Source organism: Girardinichthys multiradiatus, chromosome X, assembly GCF_021462225.1.
Source record: "Girardinichthys multiradiatus isolate DD_20200921_A chromosome X, DD_fGirMul_XY1, whole genome shotgun sequence".
Classification (NCBI taxonomy): Eukaryota; Metazoa; Chordata; class Actinopteri; order Cyprinodontiformes; family Goodeidae; genus Girardinichthys; species Girardinichthys multiradiatus.
The window spans coordinates 26785328-26795296 of record NC_061817.1 but is presented as its reverse complement, the minus strand read 5'-3'; the positions used below and the strand labels follow the sequence as shown (position 1 = coordinate 26795296).

Sequence of the window (9969 nt, the reverse complement as noted above, 5' to 3'; positions counted from 1 at the left end):
GTTAAAACACAGACTATGTATATTATGTAGTATCTACACAATGCAATTACATTTTCGTTCAGTACATAAAACAATCTTGTTAAAGTTAATAAAGACGTTTGCATGGATTCAACAGATGCCAGTTTCCTTTTTTTCAGTGTAGATGTTCTGGATGGGGGGAGACTGCTGCCAGTGATGGCCTCTGACGTTCACACCACCCTCTGTAGTGCTTTCTATCTCTGAAGGGTACAGTTCCCATACCACACTGTGATACAGCCCATCAGCAGGCTCTTAATAATGCACCAGATTAAGTTTGTGAGGATGCTGGTGTTCATACGGAATTTCTTCAGTCTTCTCAGGAAGTAGAGTCTCCGCCGAGCTTTCTTGACCACAGGGTCTGCATTTACTGTCCAGGATAAGTCCTCATTCATGTGAATGCTGAGGAACTTGAAGCTGCTGACCTGCTTTACCTGAGTGTTATTAATATAGATGGGGGAATGTCTCCTAAAGTCCACTAATATCTCCTTAGTTTTGCTGATTATCAGAGAGAGGTTATTTTCATGACACCAACGGGTCAGTGATTTCACCTCATTCCTGTAGGCACTCTTGTCATTATCTGTAATAAGGCCCAAGATGGTGGTGTCATCAGCAAACTTGAGGATAACGTTTGAGCTGTGCCTGGCAGTACAATCATACATGAAGTGAGTAGAGAAGTGGACTGAAAACACAGCCCAGAGGTGCACCAGTGCTGAGGACTAGTGTGGAGGTGAGGTGTCTGCTGATTCTCAACGCCTGTGGTCTGTTTGTAAGAAACTCCAATATCCAGCAGCAGATGGACTTTTCCATTCCCAGGGTGGTGAGCTTGGTTATTACCTCGGATGGGATTATGGGATTGATAGCTGAGCTGTAGTCAATGAAGAGCATTCTCCCATAGGTGTTTCCCCTCTCCAGGTTGTTGAGGGAGATGTGGCAGCTATAATTATTCAGATATTATAGCGTTTCACCAGGTGATCTTGGGTGAAACTAGATTGATTTTGAATTTTAATGGTCTATAGGAAAACTGCATTTGTAGGTTGAGCTGTAGAGTTGAGTATGTAAGTCCACCCATGAAAAACATACAAAATTCTGTGTCCCAAAACCATAAAACCCTCTCAGAAAATGTTGGCATTTTAACACCTTATTCATTAAAAAAAACAGGGGCCTCAGTAGTGGTTGGAAGAATCATACAAAATGACAACAGATCGGCGCCTCTTTTATATGCTTATAAAAATCTTAGTGACACACTGCCAGGGGTTGTTATAACTTTTTTCAACCAGCCTTTGTCATCAGTAAGGCATTCTAGTTGTTTTTGTTACTCTAGCACAAACAGCACACCCAAGCTGATCAAGTGTTGAGGTCAGGGCTGTAGGCAGGGCATTCCATTCACTCCACTCCTGGAGGTAGTTTCTGATAAATGTGTGTGGGCAAGCATTGACATCTTGGAAGATAGAGTCTGGTCCTAAAGAGTAGAGATACTGAATAGGATTTCCACTGGTTGCAAAATTTTATCTTAATATCTCTTTGCATTGAGATTGCCTTGGACAATGAGAAGCTCTGATTTTCCAGTTAGGGAGATGCTATTTGACACCATCTCCACTAAGAGCTGTTTGCTGGAGAAAATCTGGTAGTTTTTTTAGGGGCACAACACACATTCTCAACTCTGATATTCAACCCAAAAATGCATTTTCCTTGCGAATGTTGCACAATTTAGGGAAAAACTAAAGGGTTTTCTGATATTACATGTATTGCTTAAAAGCAATCTGCAAAAGTATCCACCCCCTTGGCTTTTTATCTATTATGTTACATTGCAACCTCTAATTTATCGTCTGTGATTGATCTGCACAAAACTCTCTAAGTTGGTGAAGTTAAAAGAAAAAACTATATATTAATAAAAATATTTGAAGAAAAGTAAAACTCTTAAAACTTGTATGTGCAAATGTATACATCCCCTTTGTTATAAAACGTCTAAAAGGTTTTGGTGCAACCAATTACCTTCAAAAGTTACATAATTAGTAAATTAAAGTTCACCTGTGTGCAATGTAAGCATCACGTGATCTGTCAGTATAAAAAACACCTTTTCTGAAAGCCCCCAGAAGCTGCGACACCACTAAGCAAGATGAATCACATGATAAAGAACAAAGAACTCTCCAAACAAGTCAAGGACAAAGTTGTTGAGATGTACAAGTCAGGGTGGGGTCATAAAAAATATAAAAAATTTTTATGTTTCTCTAGAGCATCATCAAACCCATCATCAAATAGAAAGGGCATTTATCAGAGAGGCAGCACAGAGACCAATGGTAACCCTGATAAAGTCATGTGGGCGACTCTCCAAATGTATGGAGAAAGGTGATCTGGTCAGATGGGACAAAAATCTAACTTCTTGACCACCAAGGGAAACACAATGTCTGGAGCAAACCCGACACACACCATTACCCCGAGAGCACCATCCTGACAGTAAAACATGGTGGTGGCAGCATCATGCTGTGGGGATGTTTTTCAGCAGCAGGGACTAAAAAAACTGAGGTGCACTCTGAGGTTTTCTGTTAATTTGTCCTATTTGTTGTTTGCTTCCCAATAAAAAGTAATACATCTTTGAAGTTGTAGGCGTGTTCTGTAAATGAAATGAAATCTCTCAACATCACTATTTAACTTGTTAATATAAGGAACAGTGATGGATGACTGATGTAAACATAATGCCCTGTGATACAGAGTGTTAAGAACATGTAGACATTGAGACAAGGCATGCATATATATCACCATAGTCAAGGATAATTATTTGAAAAAACCTTTAAAAATGTACTACAGCAGATTAATTATTGATGAAGAGCAGCCAGTAGCTGTGAAACATCCCTAAAACACTGTCAACATTGGGTGGTCGTTAAAGTAAGCGGCACTCTCAGGTTTTATATGCCTCTAATTGTACGGAGCCATACAAGAAGGCCATGTCTAACTCAAGTATGTGTCGAACAGTCAGAATGAATATGCAAAAACTGAAATACAGATTAAAATACATTAAAAAGACATGAAACAGTCAAAAGAATCTCATTGATCCTAAGAATTAGTTCATATATTTAACATATGATGATTACTAGGGCTAAATGGAGCACTGACAGCACCAGTAGAAAGCTACGATTATTGTAACATGCAACATAAAGGTCAACTTTATTGTTACTATCACGACCAGAGACAGAGAACCCAAATTCAGCCAAACACAAACTGATAAGTTAAAAGGTTTATTCAGAAACTCAGGATCAGAGAGCAGGAGAACAGCAGTCAGCTTCCAGGAACCACTGAGAACAGAGAGACTAGTTAGTGGCTGAATAAAACTCAGGATTTGCAAGGAGTTAGATAAAGCCACTAACCTTCTCAGTTTGGGTATGAGGCACAGAATCCAGAGGAGGAAGTGATCCAGACAGTTAATGAGGAAGCGTCCCAACAGACTGAAGGCGGATTGCCGACTCATCCAAATCCTTCGAGGAATCAGCTGAAGCTGTGACAGGAACACAGAGAGCTGTGATTGTCCTCTTGACAATAATTCCAGGCGGACTAGAGAGCCAGGCGGGCTCAGGCTGAATAAACCAGTGGTTAGGCTGAGGCGTAAATCCAGGGACAGAAACAGGGTCAAATTCCAGGGCTAGAGGCGTCAGACAAGGGGCAGGCAGAGGCAGAAAACCAGAGGCAGAAAACAGAGTTGAAATCCAGAAATCCAATCCGTCAGACAAGGGGCAGACAAGAAGGCAAAATCCGTGAGGCAAGGTAAGGTCAGAGAACAAGATCAGTCAGGAAGGAATGCTGGATAAATACTCACAAATGTTTTCAAACATCTGGCACCGTCTGCCTGTCAGATGGCTGTATATAACTGCAGCTCCACAGCTGTGTGGCATGATGGTGATTGCGCAGCAGCACAGCAGCAGACAGGTGTAGCAGATGAGTTGATTGCATGAGTGAGAGCAGAGCAGGCAGACGGGCCAGAATCATAACAGTACCCCCTCCTCAAGGTCCAGCTCCGGACGGACCCCGAGGCTGATCAAGATGGAGGCAGTGGAAATCCTGGATGAGGGTTTTGTCCACGATGAATCGTGCAGGAATCCAGGACCTCTCCTCAGGACCATAGCCCTCCCAATCCACCAGATAACGTATGCCACGTCCCTGCCGTCTGGACCGGATGATGCGCCGGACAGTGTAGACTGGGCCATCAGCAAGAAGCAGGGCAGGTGGAGGGGGCCCAGAGGTGGGCCCGAGACGGGACACCACATAGGGCTTGATCCGGGACATGTGGAAGGTAGATTGAACAAAACTCTTTCCAGAAACGTGACACAAACTGGGGCCCTCTGTCTGAGACAATGTCTGTGGGTATGCCATGAAGGCGAAAAACCTCACGTGCCAGAATGTCCCCCATTTCCTTGGCTGAAGGCAGCTTCTTGAGAGGAACTAGGTGAACCATCTTTGAAAATCTGTCGATGACAGTTAACAGAACTGTGAAGCCAATAGAAACTGGCAAACCTGTGACGAAATGTGACCAGGGATGAGGAGGAGTGGGCAGGGGATGCAAGAGTCCAGCAGGAGGGCAACGAGAAGACTTGGCTTGGGAACATTGAGTACAGGCCGTGATGTAATCTGTGACATCTTTGACAAAGTTCGGACCATCTGCAACGTCCTGCTGATACCAGGATGACAGAACAGATGTGAATTATGGCATGAATTAAGCACCTTGGGTACGAGGCGCTCTGGGACAAAACACCAGTCAGGTGGGCATGAAGTTGGGATAGGGAGGTCTTTGGTGGCATCTCTAACCTCTCCCTCCAACTCCAACATGGTGACAGAGAGTCTCACTGAGAATAAATTCATCCTCCCCAGAGGCCTGTGACTCGGAGGGTTCCTGTATTCTGGACAGGGCATCCGGTTAGCCATTTTTGACTCCAGGTCTGAAAGACAGAGAGAAGTTGAATCTTCCATAAAATAAAGCCCACCTTGCCTGCCTGGGATTAAGGCGCTTCGCTGATCTCAGGTACTCCAGCTTCTTATGATCTGTCCATACAAGAAACGGTTCCTTAGCCCCCTCTAGCCAATGCCTCCACTCCCCGAGAGCCAACTTGACTGCCAAAAGTTCTCAGTCCCCCACATCATAATTGTGTTCTGCTTGGGACAAAGTCCTAGAAAAGAAGGCACATGGGTTAATACGATCATCAGAATTTCTTTGGCTTAGGACTGCTCCTACCCCTGTGTTTGAGGCGTCAACCTCCACAATGAACTGTTTATCGGGGTTAGGGGACCGTAGAACAGGAGCAGATGTAAATAATCCTTTGAGCTTGACAAAAGCTCTTTCTGCCGTCTTGTTCCAAACAAACCTTGTCTTAGATGATGTGAGAGCATTAAGAGGGGCTGCTGTGAGGCCATAATTCCTGATTAATTGTCTGTAAAAATTAGCAAACTCCAGAAACCTTTGAAGCTGTTTGCGGTCGGTAGGAGAAGGCCATTCCAAGACCGCCTTGACTTTGGAGGGGTCCACTATGACTTGGTCTGGAGAAATGATGAATCCAAGGATTGAAGTGGTAGTGGTGTGAAACTCACACTTTTCAGCTTTGACAAACAGATGATTTTGAAGAAGACGGAGGAGAACGGTCCGAACATGACTTCTGTGAGTTTCCAGATCCTGGGAATAAATCAGAATGTCGTCAAGGTAAACAAAAGCAAACTGTCCAACCATGTCCCTCAGGACATCCTTCACCAATGCCTGAAAAACTGCAGGGGCATTGGTTAAACCAAAAGGCATTACACAGTACTCATAGTGACCAGTGAGAGTGTTAAATGCCGTCTTCCATTCATCCCCCTCCTTGATACGAACAAGGTGGTAAGCGTTTCTCAAATCCAACTTAGAGAAGATCTTGGTGTCTTGAATCTGGTCGAAAGCAGTGTTCATAAGTGGTAGAGGGTATCAGTTCTTGATGGTGATGTCGTTTAAACCCCTGTAGTTGATACATGGTCTCAAGGAACCATCCTCCTTTCCCACAAAGAAGAAGCCTGCCCCTGCTGGAGAAGAAGAATGTCTGATAATACCAGCTTTTAGTGACTCTTCAACATACTTCCTCATGGCTTGGTTCTCTGGTCCTGACAATGAATACAATCGACCCCTAGGGGGAGAAGTGCCTGGTAGGAGCTCAATGGCGCAGTCATAGGGTCTATGAGGTGGAAGTGCCGTGGCCCTGGACTTGTTAAAAACCTCCTTAAACGTATGATATTCGGGCGGCACCTTAGACAGATCGGGGTATGTCTCCTCAATGTCATTCTCCGGAATAATATATGTAGAAGCAGAAGACAGACAAGTGGCCGAGCAGGACTTAGCCCAGCCCAATATCTCTTTGGCTTGCCAGTCAATGTGGGGGTTGTGCTTTTGTAACCAGGAGGCCCCTAAAACAATGGGTAGTTTAGGTGAGTTGATGATCCGGAATGTGACTTCGTCCCGATGATTGCCCCCCAGCGTGAGTCTTATTACCTCTGTTTTGTAGTGTGAACTGTTGATACTATGACCATCCAATGCCAGAACGTTACGGGTGACAGACGTGGGAAGGAGCTTGATGTCATGGTCCCTGGCGAACGACTCATCCATAAACTCTATGTCCGCCCCTGAGTCAATGAACACTGACACCTGATGAGAAGTAGAAGACACTTGAATGGTTGCAAGAAATGAGCATGAGGAGACAGACTTCGGCTCAGTAGAGTTCTCCTCACCTCTACTGAGCCTGGGCTTTTAACAGACACTTGAAGGTGTGATGGAAATTCTTTTTAAAACATTCCACAGTGTATGACCTTTGGGTTACCTCACTCCCTCTGAACCTCTGTGTTATTGGAGAAAGCTGTAAAAGTCATTATCAGAAGTTTAATGGTTAAGGCCATTTTTTAGGGTGATGCCTTTGGGAGAGTAGATGGTTGTTCCTAGGTAACCTTGTCACCTTTGAACCCGAGAAGGGTCTAGGGTCGTAAAATACAGACTCTTTGCAGTTGAGATAACACTGTCATGTTCTGGTATAAATACTGTGTGTAAATGTTGATCGGGGCTCTGTTCAACTGACTTGCTTTGTGACAGAGTCATTCAAATGCTGATGCCTTTGAATAAAACTTATAAAGACAAAGTCCGGATTTTCTCTTGTTATGAGTCAACTTCTACCCACTTTGATAAGAAAATTCCACAACAAAGGCAACATGACCCTGTCCACCACAATAAAAACACAAGTTAGACCCTTGGGTTCTAGGTGGGGAACAGGACTGTGAGTTGAAGAATGTTTAACCCCCCCAATGAAGCCTCTCCCTCCTCCTTTTTGTGAGCCGCAAATCGATGCGGGTTGCCAGGTCCTCAAGTTGGTGAAGGGAGGCAGGGTAGTCCCGGGTAGCAAGTTCATCCTTGATGTTCTCATTAAGACCTTGTATGAAAGCATCCATTTTAGCATGCTCGTTCCAAAAACTGTCTGCTGCCAATAAATGAAAGTCAATGATATAAGATGTGACGCTTCTCTCTCCCTGTTTAATGGAGAGTAAACCTCTGGCAGCTTCCCGATTAGGAAGAACTGGATCAAAAACCCTGATGAGCTCCTTGGAGAATGCAGAATAAGAAGCACACGTGACCGAACCATTTTGCCACTCAGCAGTGCCCCATTGCTTAGCCTTTCCAGAGAGCAGGGAAATAACAAACGCCACCTTAGAGCGCTCAGAAGGGAACGAAGATGGCTGAAGCTCAAATGAATCTCACACTGAGTAAGAAAAGCACGGCACTGGTCAGGATCTCCCTTAAACAGCTCAGGAGGCGTGAGTCTAGGTTCTCTTACCACAGCGGAAAGATCAGGAACTCTGGGGGCAACAGGCTGTGAGAGCGCTGAGGTGGAGGAAGGAATCATGGAGCGCAGCATAGAAATGATTTCCTCCATGCCGGAAACTAGACGGGCAATAGAGAGATCAACATTAATGCGCCACTGCTGTGCTGGCGATGGGTCCATCTTTTGGCCAGATTTTACTATCACGACCAGAGACAGAGAACCCAAATTCAGCCAAACACAAAGTGATAAGTTAAAAGGTTTATTCAGAAACTCAGGATCAGAGAGCAGGAGAACAGCAGTCAGCCTCCAGGAACCACTGAGAACAGAGAGACTAGTTAGTGGCTGAATAAAACTCAGGATTTGCAAGGAGTTAGATAAAGCCATTATCCTTCTCAGTTTGGGTATGAGGCACAGAATCCAGAGGAGGAAGTGATCCAGACAGTTAATGAGGAAGCGTCAAACAGACTGAAGGCGGATTGCTGACTGATCCAAATCCTCCGAGGAATCAGCTGAAGCTGTGACAGGAACACACAGAGCTGTGATTGTCCTCTTGACAATAATTCCAGGCGGACTAGAGAGCCAGGCGGGCTCAGGCTGAATAAACCAGTGGTTAGGCTGAGGCGTAAATCTAGGGACAGAAACAGGGTCAAATTCCAGGGCTAGAGGCGTCAGACAAGGGGCAGGCAGAGGCAGAAAACCAGAGGCAGAAAACAGAGTTGAAATCCAGAAATCCAATCCGTCAGACAAGGGGCAGGCAAGAAGGCAAAATCCGTGAGGCAAGGCAAGGTCAGAGAACAAGATCAGTCAGGAAGGAACGCTGGATAACTACTCACAAATGTTTTCGAAAATCTGGCACCGTCTGCCTGTCAGATGGCTGTATATAACTGCTCCACAGGTGTGTGGCATGACGGTGATTGCGCAGCAGCAGACAGGTGAAGCAGATGAGTTGATTGCATGAGTGAGAGCAGAGCAGGCAGATAGGCCAGAATCATAACAGTTACACTCATCAAGTTCATCAGTTTTTACATATTTTGTTTAATAAATTGGTAATGACTTGTTTTGAAATAACATATTTCTTACAGGTTTTGGAAACAGGGGAAAGGTAGATAGTCTGTAGCGGTAGGGTCAAAATAGGTGGTTTTAAACAGAGCTTTAGATACATATGTGTCTGCAATTGTCAACATCTACATGAATATGGATTTCTGATTAAAACCTATTCAAGCAAGACATAAAAAAGTGAAAAACATAAAAAATTATCTGACACTCAAAGCTTTATGGAAATCAGACATAAAGTAAAACTGGGTTGTGAGTAAAACATTCTCAATTATTCCAAAAGAAATAAAAATTTAGCTTAGCTTGATTTAGTTATGATTGCAACACATTCATTTTATGAGTTGCCCATGCTACTGAAAAGTTAGTTGGAGTAGGTGAATTAGTTATTGATAAAATAATCATCCTAATCATGAACCTGATCAGTTTCTATATGAAGACTTGACTCAGTTTTGTGTTCAGTAACATGATGTGTTACAACTAAAGTTCATGAAAAGACATGTTTAGAAGTCTGCATTTGTTACATCAGCTAAAAGAAGTTACAGTTCTGTTTAAAAGGTAACATACTATCATCACGGATGTGAATTTGAACACCCAAAAATGTATTTTACTAAAACCGGCTTAAAGAATAGTCCATACATTTTCAATATGGTTAGGAATGGAGATGGGAAACGCACTCTAAAAACTTAGAATTAGACTGCTTTATCCATCCAAAACTAGTTTTGATGTGTCTTTGGGATTACTGTGCTGTTGAAATACAACTGTGTCTACGTTTTAACCATATGGCCCAAATTGACAAAACTGATGAAGGAAAATTGGTCGGTATGTTCAAAAACATCCAATGAACAACCAAAGCCCAAGCCTGGCATAATCTGGACGATGCTGGAACACCACTGCCCACAGAGAGGCAAGCTTTACAGTAATGCGGACTACGTGATTGCTGACAAGTAAGAAGCTCCTGCTCAAAAGTCAACATCTGCAAACACAAATGAAAACTGTAACCCACAGATACAAAACAAATGCCTTCGGTAAACACTTTTTATCGTGAGACAAATGCTGAGTTGTTTAGCCATTATAACAAAAATTTGTTTGG

General features: G+C 43.6%; 1 protein-coding gene across 1 annotated transcript in view; it reads left to right on the top strand.

Moving 5' to 3' along the window:
• Positions 1 to 9969, top strand: part of LOC124862871 (myosin heavy chain, fast skeletal muscle-like) — a 52925-nt gene that overhangs the window by 22788 nt on the left and 20168 nt on the right. The gene's annotated exons all lie outside the window — the stretch shown is intronic.